This window comes from Phacochoerus africanus, chromosome 4 (assembly GCF_016906955.1).
Source record: "Phacochoerus africanus isolate WHEZ1 chromosome 4, ROS_Pafr_v1, whole genome shotgun sequence".
NCBI classification, from domain to species: Eukaryota; Metazoa; Chordata; class Mammalia; order Artiodactyla; family Suidae; genus Phacochoerus; species Phacochoerus africanus.
This window is the reverse complement of record NC_062547.1, coordinates 124,701,187-124,712,694: the sequence shown is the minus strand read 5'-3', so window position 1 is coordinate 124,712,694 and position 11,508 is coordinate 124,701,187.

Sequence of the window (11,508 nt, the reverse complement as noted above, 5' to 3'; positions counted from 1 at the left end):
CCAATCAGAAAATGGGCAGAAGACCTAAATAGACAATTTTCCAAAGAAGACATACAGATGGCCAACAGGCACATGAAAAAAATATTTAACATCACTAATTGTTAGAGAAATACAAAAAAACTATATGAGGTATCACTTCACACCAGTCAGAATGGCTATCATCAATGAGTCAAAAAATAATAAATGCTAGAGATGGTGTGAAGAAAAGGGAACACTTTTTTAATGTTGGTAAGAATGTAAATTGGCACCACCACTATGGAAAACAGTGTGGATATACCGCAGATATCTAAATATAGGACTACCATATGATCCAGCAATCCCATTCCTGTGCATACATCTAGGCAAAACTTTCACTTAGAAGACACATGCACCCTTATATTCATCACAATAGCAAAGATATGGAAACAACCTAAACGTCCATTGACAGACAAATGGATTAAGAAAATGTAGTATATACGTACAATGGAATATCACCCAGCCATAAAAATATAACTAATGTCATTTGTAGTAACATGGATGGAACCAGAAATTCTCATGCTAAGTGAAGTCAGAAAAAAACGAGACAAATACCATATATCACTTATCTGTGGAATCCAAAGCATGGCAGAGATGATCCCATCCACAAAACAGAAACAGATCATGTCCAAGGAGAGCAAACTTGTGGCTCCTAGGAGGTGGGATGGATTGCAGTCTGGGGCTTGAGGATGCACATCCTTATTCTTGGAACAGACAGGCAACAGGGTCCCACCATACAGCACAGGGAAAACTGTGTGTGACTGGGACACTTGGCTGTAAAACATAAACCGAAGAAACACTGCAAATCAACTGTCAATCACACTTTACCAAAAAGTACCATGAATGATAGAAAATAAAGATATAAAAGTTGGCAGACAAAAAAATAATAAATAAATAAATAAAATGGCCCAGAAGCAGCAAGTTTAAGGCAAAGTGACAGTAACAGAAAGAAGGCTGGGGGGAAAAGCAACAGTTACTAAGGCGATGAGCTATTAGGGCCTTTGGAATATATCAGGGTGTAGCCCTGACCAGAATTCATCAGTTTCTTCCATAGCCAGTCATCAATTCACAGACAGAGGAGTAGGGGGAAAGAAGGAGAAAAAGAAAGGAAAAGAAGGAAAGTAAGCTACTGCAAACTTCAGTTACAGACAGGCAAGGTTGGTTTTAAGTTGCCAGGACAGCAGTGGAGCTCCTGCTGAGCTTTCACTGCTAGAAGGAGTGGGCAAGGGGGGAGGGAATGGTCTACCTGGAGATGGTCTGTGGGGGAGGAAAGCAGAGGTGAGCACATGCTCAGAGAGAAAGGAATGATCCATGAGCCAGAGGGAAAAATGGCACTGGACTTATTTTGATTTCTAGACATCTCAGGACACCCCCAAAACACTCCAACACTTCTACAGCACAAGAGATTTTGCATTCTTTGTGCAGTACATCCTCTTCCGGGCTGGAATGCAAGATAGGTTCATGCACAGACATTCGTACCCCTGTGAGAGCAGTCCCAGCAGTGGGCAGCACCATGTGTGGTCTTGGACTACCTGCCCCAAGTCCTTGTGCCAGAACATATTCTACCGCCATCCTGGCCAAGGCAGCTGGGGATCTGGGTGGGCTGGGGAGTCCTTCAGCAGCATAGGCAGGGTGGTACCCTGGAGTAGGTGCCAATGCTCCCCTAAGGCTCAGTGCCCAGCCACTTGTCCCTACACATTCACCTTGACTGGCTCAGCGAGTGAGGCAGATGAGGTAGCAGCTGGCAGTGAGCAGAAAAAATTTCAGTACCTCACCTTCATGCACCCTGTCCCCCCACCATCACAATGTCACACATGTGGAAAATAGAAAGCGGATCGCTCTAGGGATGGGGAGACCTACCTTGATCTGAGTCACGTCCATCTGAGTCATGAGCACTATAAATATGATACCGCCAGTTTCCTCGGTCCCTGTCTAGCCTAGCAAAGGATTGGAATGTTGGACATTTTACAATTTTATTAAAACGAAAATACAATGGATGAAATCGACAGCAGTTTAGACATAGCAGAAGAAGTGGTTAATGCACTTGAAGACATAGCAATAAATACAAACAAAAATGAAAGCCCAGAGAGAAATCCTCAAGATAATGTGCAGGGAGACATGGAAATCACCTTTCCCCATGAGCACATGAAGAATACACATACATGTGAAAAAATTTTCACTGAAAACTAACTGGAGACTGTTGAAAATAGCCCTGTTCCAACAGAGTTGTAAGAAAGATATACATGGAATCAAATACGAAGGGGATAAAAGCAATCATAACAGAACCTGTGCCCCTGGGAAAAGAACTCAGAGTAAAGAGTGAGACGTTCAAGCTACAGTTTGGGTGTTCCTGCCCTGGGGATAAACATAGGGTAGATGATCCCCCTTGGCTGGTTGGAGGGCTAGCAGGACTAATGGAGGGCTGTCAAAAGCCTGGACTCTGCTCCAAGAATATATACATTTGCCTGCTCTCAAAGCTGGGCACAGGGAGTGGACTGAAAACTGCATGAGTGCCTGGTTAGTTTAATATAACTATCTTGGATCACACCCTACCTTAAACAGAACAAACACTCCAACCCTGCTTGGGAGCGTGGCTGTGAGGCAGAGGAAGCTCAGAGCCTAACTAGCATCTGAGCAGGGTAGGAGCAGCCAAAATTAGCACTTATACAGGGAGCACATTAGAAGTAGCTCCATTTCTCTCTGTGACTGGGCCATCACAGCCCAAGCCCCCAACACACTAAGAACCCACACAAGTCCCATCTGCCCTGTAGCACAGTTCCACACTAGAACAAGAGCATCAGAGATCAAAGGGAGAGCCCCATTGTGAGGGACAAAAGAGCCTCAGATACTCAGTAACTTCTAAGCAGGAAGTGGGCAGCCATTACTTGCATTTACTGAGGCAGCATAGCAGAAGAAGTCTGAACCTCCTAATCTGTCAGACTGCCACAGCTTGCACCCTGATAATCCTCACAATAGCCCTCTTGCTCTAGCACTGCTCCCCTCTGGGCTGATGCTGCCAGTGTAGGGAAGAAGGAGAGCACACACATAAAAGAAATAAAATGAGCTTGGAACTAAGCCTCTGAGGTTCTATCCCAACAACTTAAGATCTGCCCTCAAAACCAATACAGCAGTGACAGCCACTGAGCAGAGAGGAAGCCCCAGTCCACACATGGCTCAGGTCCTAGATCCTCTGTCTCTAGTCCCACAAACTACCAAGGTGATAGCTGCCAGCACACCTTGAGGAGGACATGGCATATGTTCACATCAAAACCAACTCTCCCACAAACCACAGACTGTATAGGTAAGTATGTTCCCAGAAAAAGAAAATCCATCAATACTACAATTGGTAACTGTCAGTTAATTTCATAGAGACAGAGTAAATTAACCAAAATGAGAAGGAAATGTCTTTAACTGAAAAAAAAAAAAGAGAGAGGGGGAAAAACACCTGGAGAAAAGCAAATAATAAAACAAATAAACAATTTGCAGATATAGAAATTAAAAACATTAGTAATAAGTTAACTGAATTAAGGAAAATAATAGATGGACATGGTGAGAATTTTAAAAAGGACTAGAACATATAAAGGACCAGTCAGAACTGAAGAATACAGTAATTGAAATGCAAAACATATAATGAGGAATTAATAGTAGACCAAGTGGTAGAAAAGAATGCTTAAGTAATCTGGAATATAGAATAAAAGCAATCAGAATATAAATAAATAAATAAATAATAAATACATAAATAAACAACTAAACCAAGAACAATTTAAGAGGCTTCTGGATCAACATTAGGTGTAAGAACATTTGCATTATGGGACTGCCAGAAGCAAACAGGGAGACAAGGGGGTTGAACATCTATTTGATGAAATTTATGGCTAATACTCCCAAACCTTAAGAAGGAAATAGATTTTTAGCTAAGAGGAAGCAGAGAGGGTCCCAAGTAAGATGAACCTAAACAAATTCACACCGACACATCGTAATTAAAATGGCAAAGTTAAAGATGAGAGAAAATTCTAAAAACAGAAGAAAAAAAACAAAACAAAACTAAGAATCATGTATAAAGTAATGCCCACAAAACTATCTGCTGATTTTTCTGTAGAAACTTTGCAAACCATAATGGAGTGGCATGATATATAGGGCTGACAGGGAAAAACCTGTAACCTAGGAGACTCTATTCAGCAAGATTTTCATTTAGAATTTAAAGAGAAATAAAATTCTCAGATCAGAAAAAAACTAATAGAGTTCTTCAATGTTAAACCTACTCTAAAAGAAATGTTAAAGAGTCTAATTGGGAAAGAAAAACTATAACAAGATGTAAGACTCTACAAGAAAGAAAAAAAATCCCAATAGTAAAGGCAAATATATAGTACAAGCTGAAGAAAGGCTGAGGATCACCACTTCAATAAGCCAGCATGAAGATTAAAAGATGAAAATTATGAAGTCAACTATAAATACAATAAAAATGAAGGATTAAATCTTAAAATGTAAAATATAACATCAAAAATATAAATGTGAGGGTAGACAGTTAAATATATAGGTATTGTGGAATGTGTTTAAACTTATAACAAGTAGCTGTACTTATAGGTCTACCTATAGAAATCACATCAAAACCAAAGATTGAAAACCTATAATAGACTCACAAAAACTAGAAAGGAAAATAAGCATATAACTAAAGAAAATCATCTAACCACAAGGGGAAAAAAAAAAAAGAAGAGAGAACTACAAAAACAAGAAAACAAGTAATATGGCAGTAAGTGTATACTATAAATAATTACTTTAAATTCAAAGAATTAAATAATAAAACATAGGGTGGTTGACTGGGCTAAAAAATAAGACCCATCTATATTCTATTTAAAAGAGACTCACTTTAGTGCTGAAGACACACAGATTGACTGAATTGATACACAAGGAAGTTATTATCTTTGTAATCATATTTACACCCAGTAAAGCAGTACATATATAGATAAAGCAAATACTAACAGACATGAAGTGACAAACTAACTATACTACAACAACAATAGGAGACTTTAATGCCTCACTTATACCAATGGACAGATCATCTAGACAGAAAATCAAAAGGGAACAGTGGTCTTAAACAACACAACAGATAGAGTTGGACTTAATAGATATCAATAGGAAATCCCTTTCAAAACTAGTACAATAAAAATTCATTTTAATTGCACGTGGAACATTCTCCAGGACAGATCACATGCTAAGCCATAAAACAAGTTGAAACATGTAAAAAAGATAGATTTTATATAAAACATTTTTGTCTGACTGTATGAAACTAGAAATCATTTCTAGGTAGAAAAATAGGAAAAGCACAAAAACATGGAGACTAAATAATATGTTACTAAAAAAACCAGTGGTTCAATAAAGATATCAAAGAATAAATAAGAAAATACCCCAGGACAAATGAAAATAAAACCACAGCATTCCAAAATCTATGGGATGCAGCAAAATAGTTCTAAGAGGAAAGTTTACAGTAAAATAGGCCTTCCATAAGAAAGAATAAAAATCTTAAATACTCAGTCTAACATATCATCTAAAGGAATTTTTTTAAAAAAAGAAAAAAAAAGGCAGCAAAGGAAAATAATTAATAAAGTCAGAGAGGAAATAAGATTGTCACAAAGAAAACAAGAAAAGATCAATGAAGCCAAGATCTGGTTTTTCAAAAAAGATAAATGAAATTAACAAACTTTGGCCAGGCAAAAGAAGAGAAAAAGGACACAAAAAATAAGAAATTAAAGAAAAGAAATAACAATAATACAGAGACTAAAAAAATCATAAAAAAATACTATGAAAAGTTACATGCCACCAAATTGAAAAATATAGAAGAAAAGAACAAACTCTAGAAACATATAATCTGCCAAGACTGAACCAGGAAGAAACAGACAATCTGAACACAACAATCACTACAGGTAAACTTGAATTTGTAATTAAAAAAAAAATCCCAGAAAACAGAAATCCAGGGACAAACGGATTTACAAGGGGATTCTGCCAAACATATAAAGAAGAGTTAATACTTATCCTTCTCAAACTATTACTAAAAAATTGAAAGGGACAGAACATTCCCAAATTCATTCAACAAGGTCAATGTCACACTGATACCAAAACTAAACAAAGACATTACTCAAAGAGAAAACTATGGGTAAATATATATTATGAATACAGATGCAAATTCCTCATTAAAATATTAGGAAATTATATTCAACAATATATGGAAAAGGATCATACAACATGACCAAGTGGGATTTATTCAAAGGATACAAGGATGTTGAAGATTGTCAAATCAATCCATATGATACCCCACACTAACAAAAGGAAAGATAAAAATCACAGTGGACAAACTTCGTCATCCATTCATCATTAAAAACTCTCATCAGAGAAAGTTTGGAAGAGGAAACATATATCAACATAATATAGGTCACTTATAAAAACCCATAATGAACATTCCCCTCAGTGGTGAAGTGCAGAAAGCATTTACTCTAAAATAAATAACAACCAAGTGTGCTTACCTTTACCACTTCTAGTTAATATCATATTGGAAGTTTGTGATACAGCAATCATACAAGAAAAATGTATAAAAAAGTATCCTAATTAGAAGGGAAGAAGTAAAACTGTCACTATTTGCAGATGATAAGATAATGCATATAGAAAACACTAGTCTTCCCTAAGAAACTAATAGAACTAATCAATAAATTCAGTAAAGTTTCAGGATCCAAGGTAAGTATATAGAAATCTGTTGTTTTTCTACACAGTAATTACAAACTACCTGAAAGAGAAAGAAAGAAAATAATTCCATTTAAAATTGTACAAAAAAGAATAAATATCTAGGTAAAAACTGAACCAAGGAGGGGAAAGACCTGTAACTATACCCTGAAAAATGATGAAAAATTCATGAAGGAATCTGAAAATGGTACAATGAAATGGAAAGATGTACTATGCACTTGAATTGGAAGAATAAATATCATTTAAAAGATCATACTACCCAAGGCAATCAGAGTAATGGCAATTCATATCAAATTACCAATGGTATTTTTCACAGGGTTAGAATATAACATTTTAAATTTGAATAGAAACACAAAAGTCCCAATTAGCTAAAGCAATCTTAAGAAAGAAAAATGGAGCTGGAGGAATCAGGCTTCCTTACTCCAGACTATACTACAAAGCTACAGTCATCAAAAGAGTATGGTGCTGGGAAAACTGGAAAGCTACATGTAAACTAATGAAATTAGAACATTCTTTAACACCTGAAAAAATAACTTTAAAACAGAGTAAGTCCTAGACCTAAGACTTGACAGTATAAACTTTTAAAGAAAAACATAGGCAGGACACACTTTGACAAAAATTGCAGCAATATATTTTTGATACACCTTCTAAAGTAATGAAGAAAAAGCAAAAATAAACAAATGGAACTTAATTGAACTTAAAACTCTTTGCACAACAAAGGAAACCTTAAAAACAACATGAAAATACAGCAAAAAGAATGGGAGAGAATCATTGTAAACAAAATAACCAACAAGGGATTATTCTCTAAAATATACAAACATTAAACTCTATATTAAAAGAACAAAGAACCTAATCCAAAAATTGGCAGAAGATATAAACAAATACTTCTCCAAAGACATACAGATTGCTGAAAAGCATAGGAAAAGATGCTGAGAATCAATTATTAGAGAGATACACATCAAAACTGCAATGTTATCACCTCACACCAATCAGAATGGCCATCATAAAAAATTTCACAAACAATAAATGCTAGAGAGGCTGTGGAAAAAAGGGAACCCTCCTACACTGTTTGTAAAAGTGTAAATTGGTGCAACCACTAGGGAGAATAGTATGGAAATTCCTTTAAAAATCACATATCAAGCTATCTTATGATTCTGAAATCCCACCCCTGGTCATATACCTTGAGAAAATCATAATTTGAAAAGATTCATGCACCACAATATTCATGACAGCACTATTTACAATAGCTAAGATATGGAAGCAACCTAAATGTCCATAAACAGAGGAATGGGTAAAGGTATGGCACATATATACAATGGCATAATAGCCACAAAAATTATGAAATAATGCCATTTGCAGCAATAGGGATTGACCTAGATATTATCATACTAAGTGAAGAAAGTCCAACAAACACAAATATTATGATATTACTTATATGCAGAATCTAATAAAATAACACAAATGATCTTATTTATAAAATAGAAATAGAGTTACAGATTTCAAAATCAAACTTATAGTTACCAAAGGGGAACTTTTGGGGGAGGGATAAATTAGGAGTTTGGGATTAATATACACACATCACTATATATAAAATAGAAAACTAAGAAGGACTTACTGTAGAGCACAGGACACTTTACACAACATTCTATAATAATCTATATGGGAAAAGAATCTGATAAAAATGGATATATGTATATGTATAACTTATTCACTTTTCTGTGCACCTGAAACTAATATAACATTGTACATTAACTATACCACAATAATTTTTTTTAAAAGAGTGATACAAAGAAATGGAAAGATATACCATATTCTTGGGTTGGAAGAATTAATATTATTAAATTTACCATATTACTCAAGGCAATCTATAGAGTTAATGCAATTCCTATCAAAATACCCATAACATTTTTCTTAGAACTAGAAGCAAATAATCCTAAAATTTATATGGAACTACTGAAGACTTAACATTTCTGAAAAAAAAATGGGAAAAAATAAAGCTGGAGGTACTATGTTTCCTGACTTCAGATTGTACTACAAAGCTATAGTAAACAGTATGGCATGGAATTGGCACAAACCAGACACAAACTCCAATGGAATAGAATAGGTAGCCCAGAAATAAACCTAAACACATATTGTCAATTAATATGTGTTGAAGGAGGCAGTAATCCACAATGGTGAAAAGAAAGTCTGTTCAATAAGTGGTACTGAAAAATAAGTCAGCTGCATGTAGAAAATTACTTTACATCATATACAAAAATAAACTCCAAAACGATTAAAGACCTAAAGGTAAGACTTGAAATTATAAAGCTCCTAGAAGAGAACATAGGCATACACCCTTTGACATAAATCTTATCAACATTTTTTTGGACTTGACCCCTATGGCAAAATAAATAGAAGGCCTGAATGATTTTTTTTTCCCAAACAAGAAATACAAATGGCCTGAGAACGTTGTAAAATATTATTAACACTCCAGACATCAGAGAAATGCAAATCAAAACCTCAGTGAAGTATCACGTCACACTTGACTGAATGGCTATCTCAGAAAGAGTACAAGTAACAAAGTACTGGAAAGGATGTAGAGACAAGTGGAACCTTGTATACGTTAGTATGAATGTAAATTAGTGCAGTCACAATGGATAACAGTATGCAGGTTCCTCAATAAACTCAACACCAAACTACCATATGATTCAGAAATTCCACTCCTGGTAATATATTTGAAGAAAATTATAATTGTACTTTGAAAAGATATATGCACCCCAATGTTCATAGAATTATTGTTTACAATAGCCAAGATATGGAAGCAAAGGGTTTATAAACAGATTAATGGATAAAAACGATGTGGCATACACACACACACACACACACACACACGTATATTCACAATGGAATATTACTTAGCCACAAACATGAAATTCTGTCATTTTAACAACATGGATGGACCTAGAGTAATATGCTCAGTGAAATGTCAGACAGAGAAAAAAAATTCTCTATGTTATCACTTATATGTGGAATCTGAAAAATAAACCAAATGAATGTATATAACAAATAGAAACAGTCTTATGGATATAGAGAACAAATTATTGGTTAGCACTAGTGAGAGGGAAGCAGGGTGGGGGGCATAAAAGCAGTAAGGAACTATTTTGAATAAAATACATAAGTAACAAGGAAATATTTTATAGCACAGAGAAATACAGTCATTATTTTGTAGTAATTTTAAATGGAATATAAGCTATGAAAATATTGAATCACTATGTATGCCTGGAACTAATATGATATTGTAAATTAAAAATACCACCATAAAACATATATCCAGACAAAACTTTCGGTGAAAGAGATACATGCACCCATATGTTCATTGCAGCACTCTTTACAATAGCCAAGACATGGAAACAACCTAAATGTCCATCAATAGATGAATAGATTAAGAAGATGTGGTATATACACACAATGGAATACTACTCATCCATAAAAAAGAACAAAATAATGCCATTTGCAGAAACATAGATGGAACTAGAGACTCTCATACTAGGTGATGTAAGTCAGAAAGAAAAATACCATATGTTGTCATTTATATCTGGAATCTAATATACAGAAAAAATGAATATTTTCCCAGAAAAGAAACTCATGGACTTGGAGAACAAAGTTGTCGTTGCCAAGAGGGAGAGGGAGAGAGTGGGATGAACTGGAAATTTGGGGTTAATAGATGCAAACTATTACATCTGGAGTGGATAAGCAATGAGATCCTGTTGTTAGCACAGGGAACTATATCTAGTCACTCGTGATGGAACAGAGTGGAAGATAATATGAGAGAAAGAATACATATATGTATACATATATATATATTTTGAGACTGGGTCATTTTGCTGTACGGTAGAAATTGACAGAACACTGTAAACCAACTATAATGGAAAAAATAAAGACTTTAAAAATTAAAAAAATACAAATAAAGGTTATATGATGAATTCCCATTGTGGCTTAGCTGGTTAAGAACACAACATAGTGTTCTTGAGGATGTGGGTTTGCTCTCTGGCCTTGCTCAGTGGGCTGAGGATCTGGTGTTGCCACAAGCTGTGGCATAGATCACAGATAAGGTTCAGATCCAGTGTTGCCTGGCTACAGTATAGGCTCCAGCTGGGGCTGTGATTTGACCCCTAGTCCTGGAATACAACTTATATATGTTTCAGGTGTGGCTGTAAAAAAAATGTTTTAAGTGAAACAAATAATAAAATGAAAACATAAAATACAGACAAAAAATTTCAAAGAGCCAAATACATGTGTAAATGTCTATCAGATGATGAGAAACTGGGTAGAGCAACAAATCATGGTTATTTTCTATAGATTTGATAAAAATTATAAATATTCAAATATAAGAAATTTAATATAGTCTTATCATAAGAAACATGAAGGGAACTGTAATAAGGAATATCATAAACAAATCACTTAATGACAGTGCTAAATAGAAAAACCATGACTAGAGGGAAAATGTGGCATTAAATACAGATGAATCAAAATAATGATCATGGCATTTTTCTTGTAGGTCATAATACAAAGTAGAAGACAGTGGGCCAGTTATCTCCAAAGTGCTGAGAGGGAAAATCTGTTGGTCTAGAATCCTTTACCATGAAGAGTAAGATGATATCTAGGATGAATGCTTCAATATTAAACACTCTTCCAAAGAACAGCAGAAACACTTGAAACTGAATACCAGGCTAATAAGTGACCAAAAAGTCCAACCTCAGAAGCCAAGTTAAATCAAAATCTTGC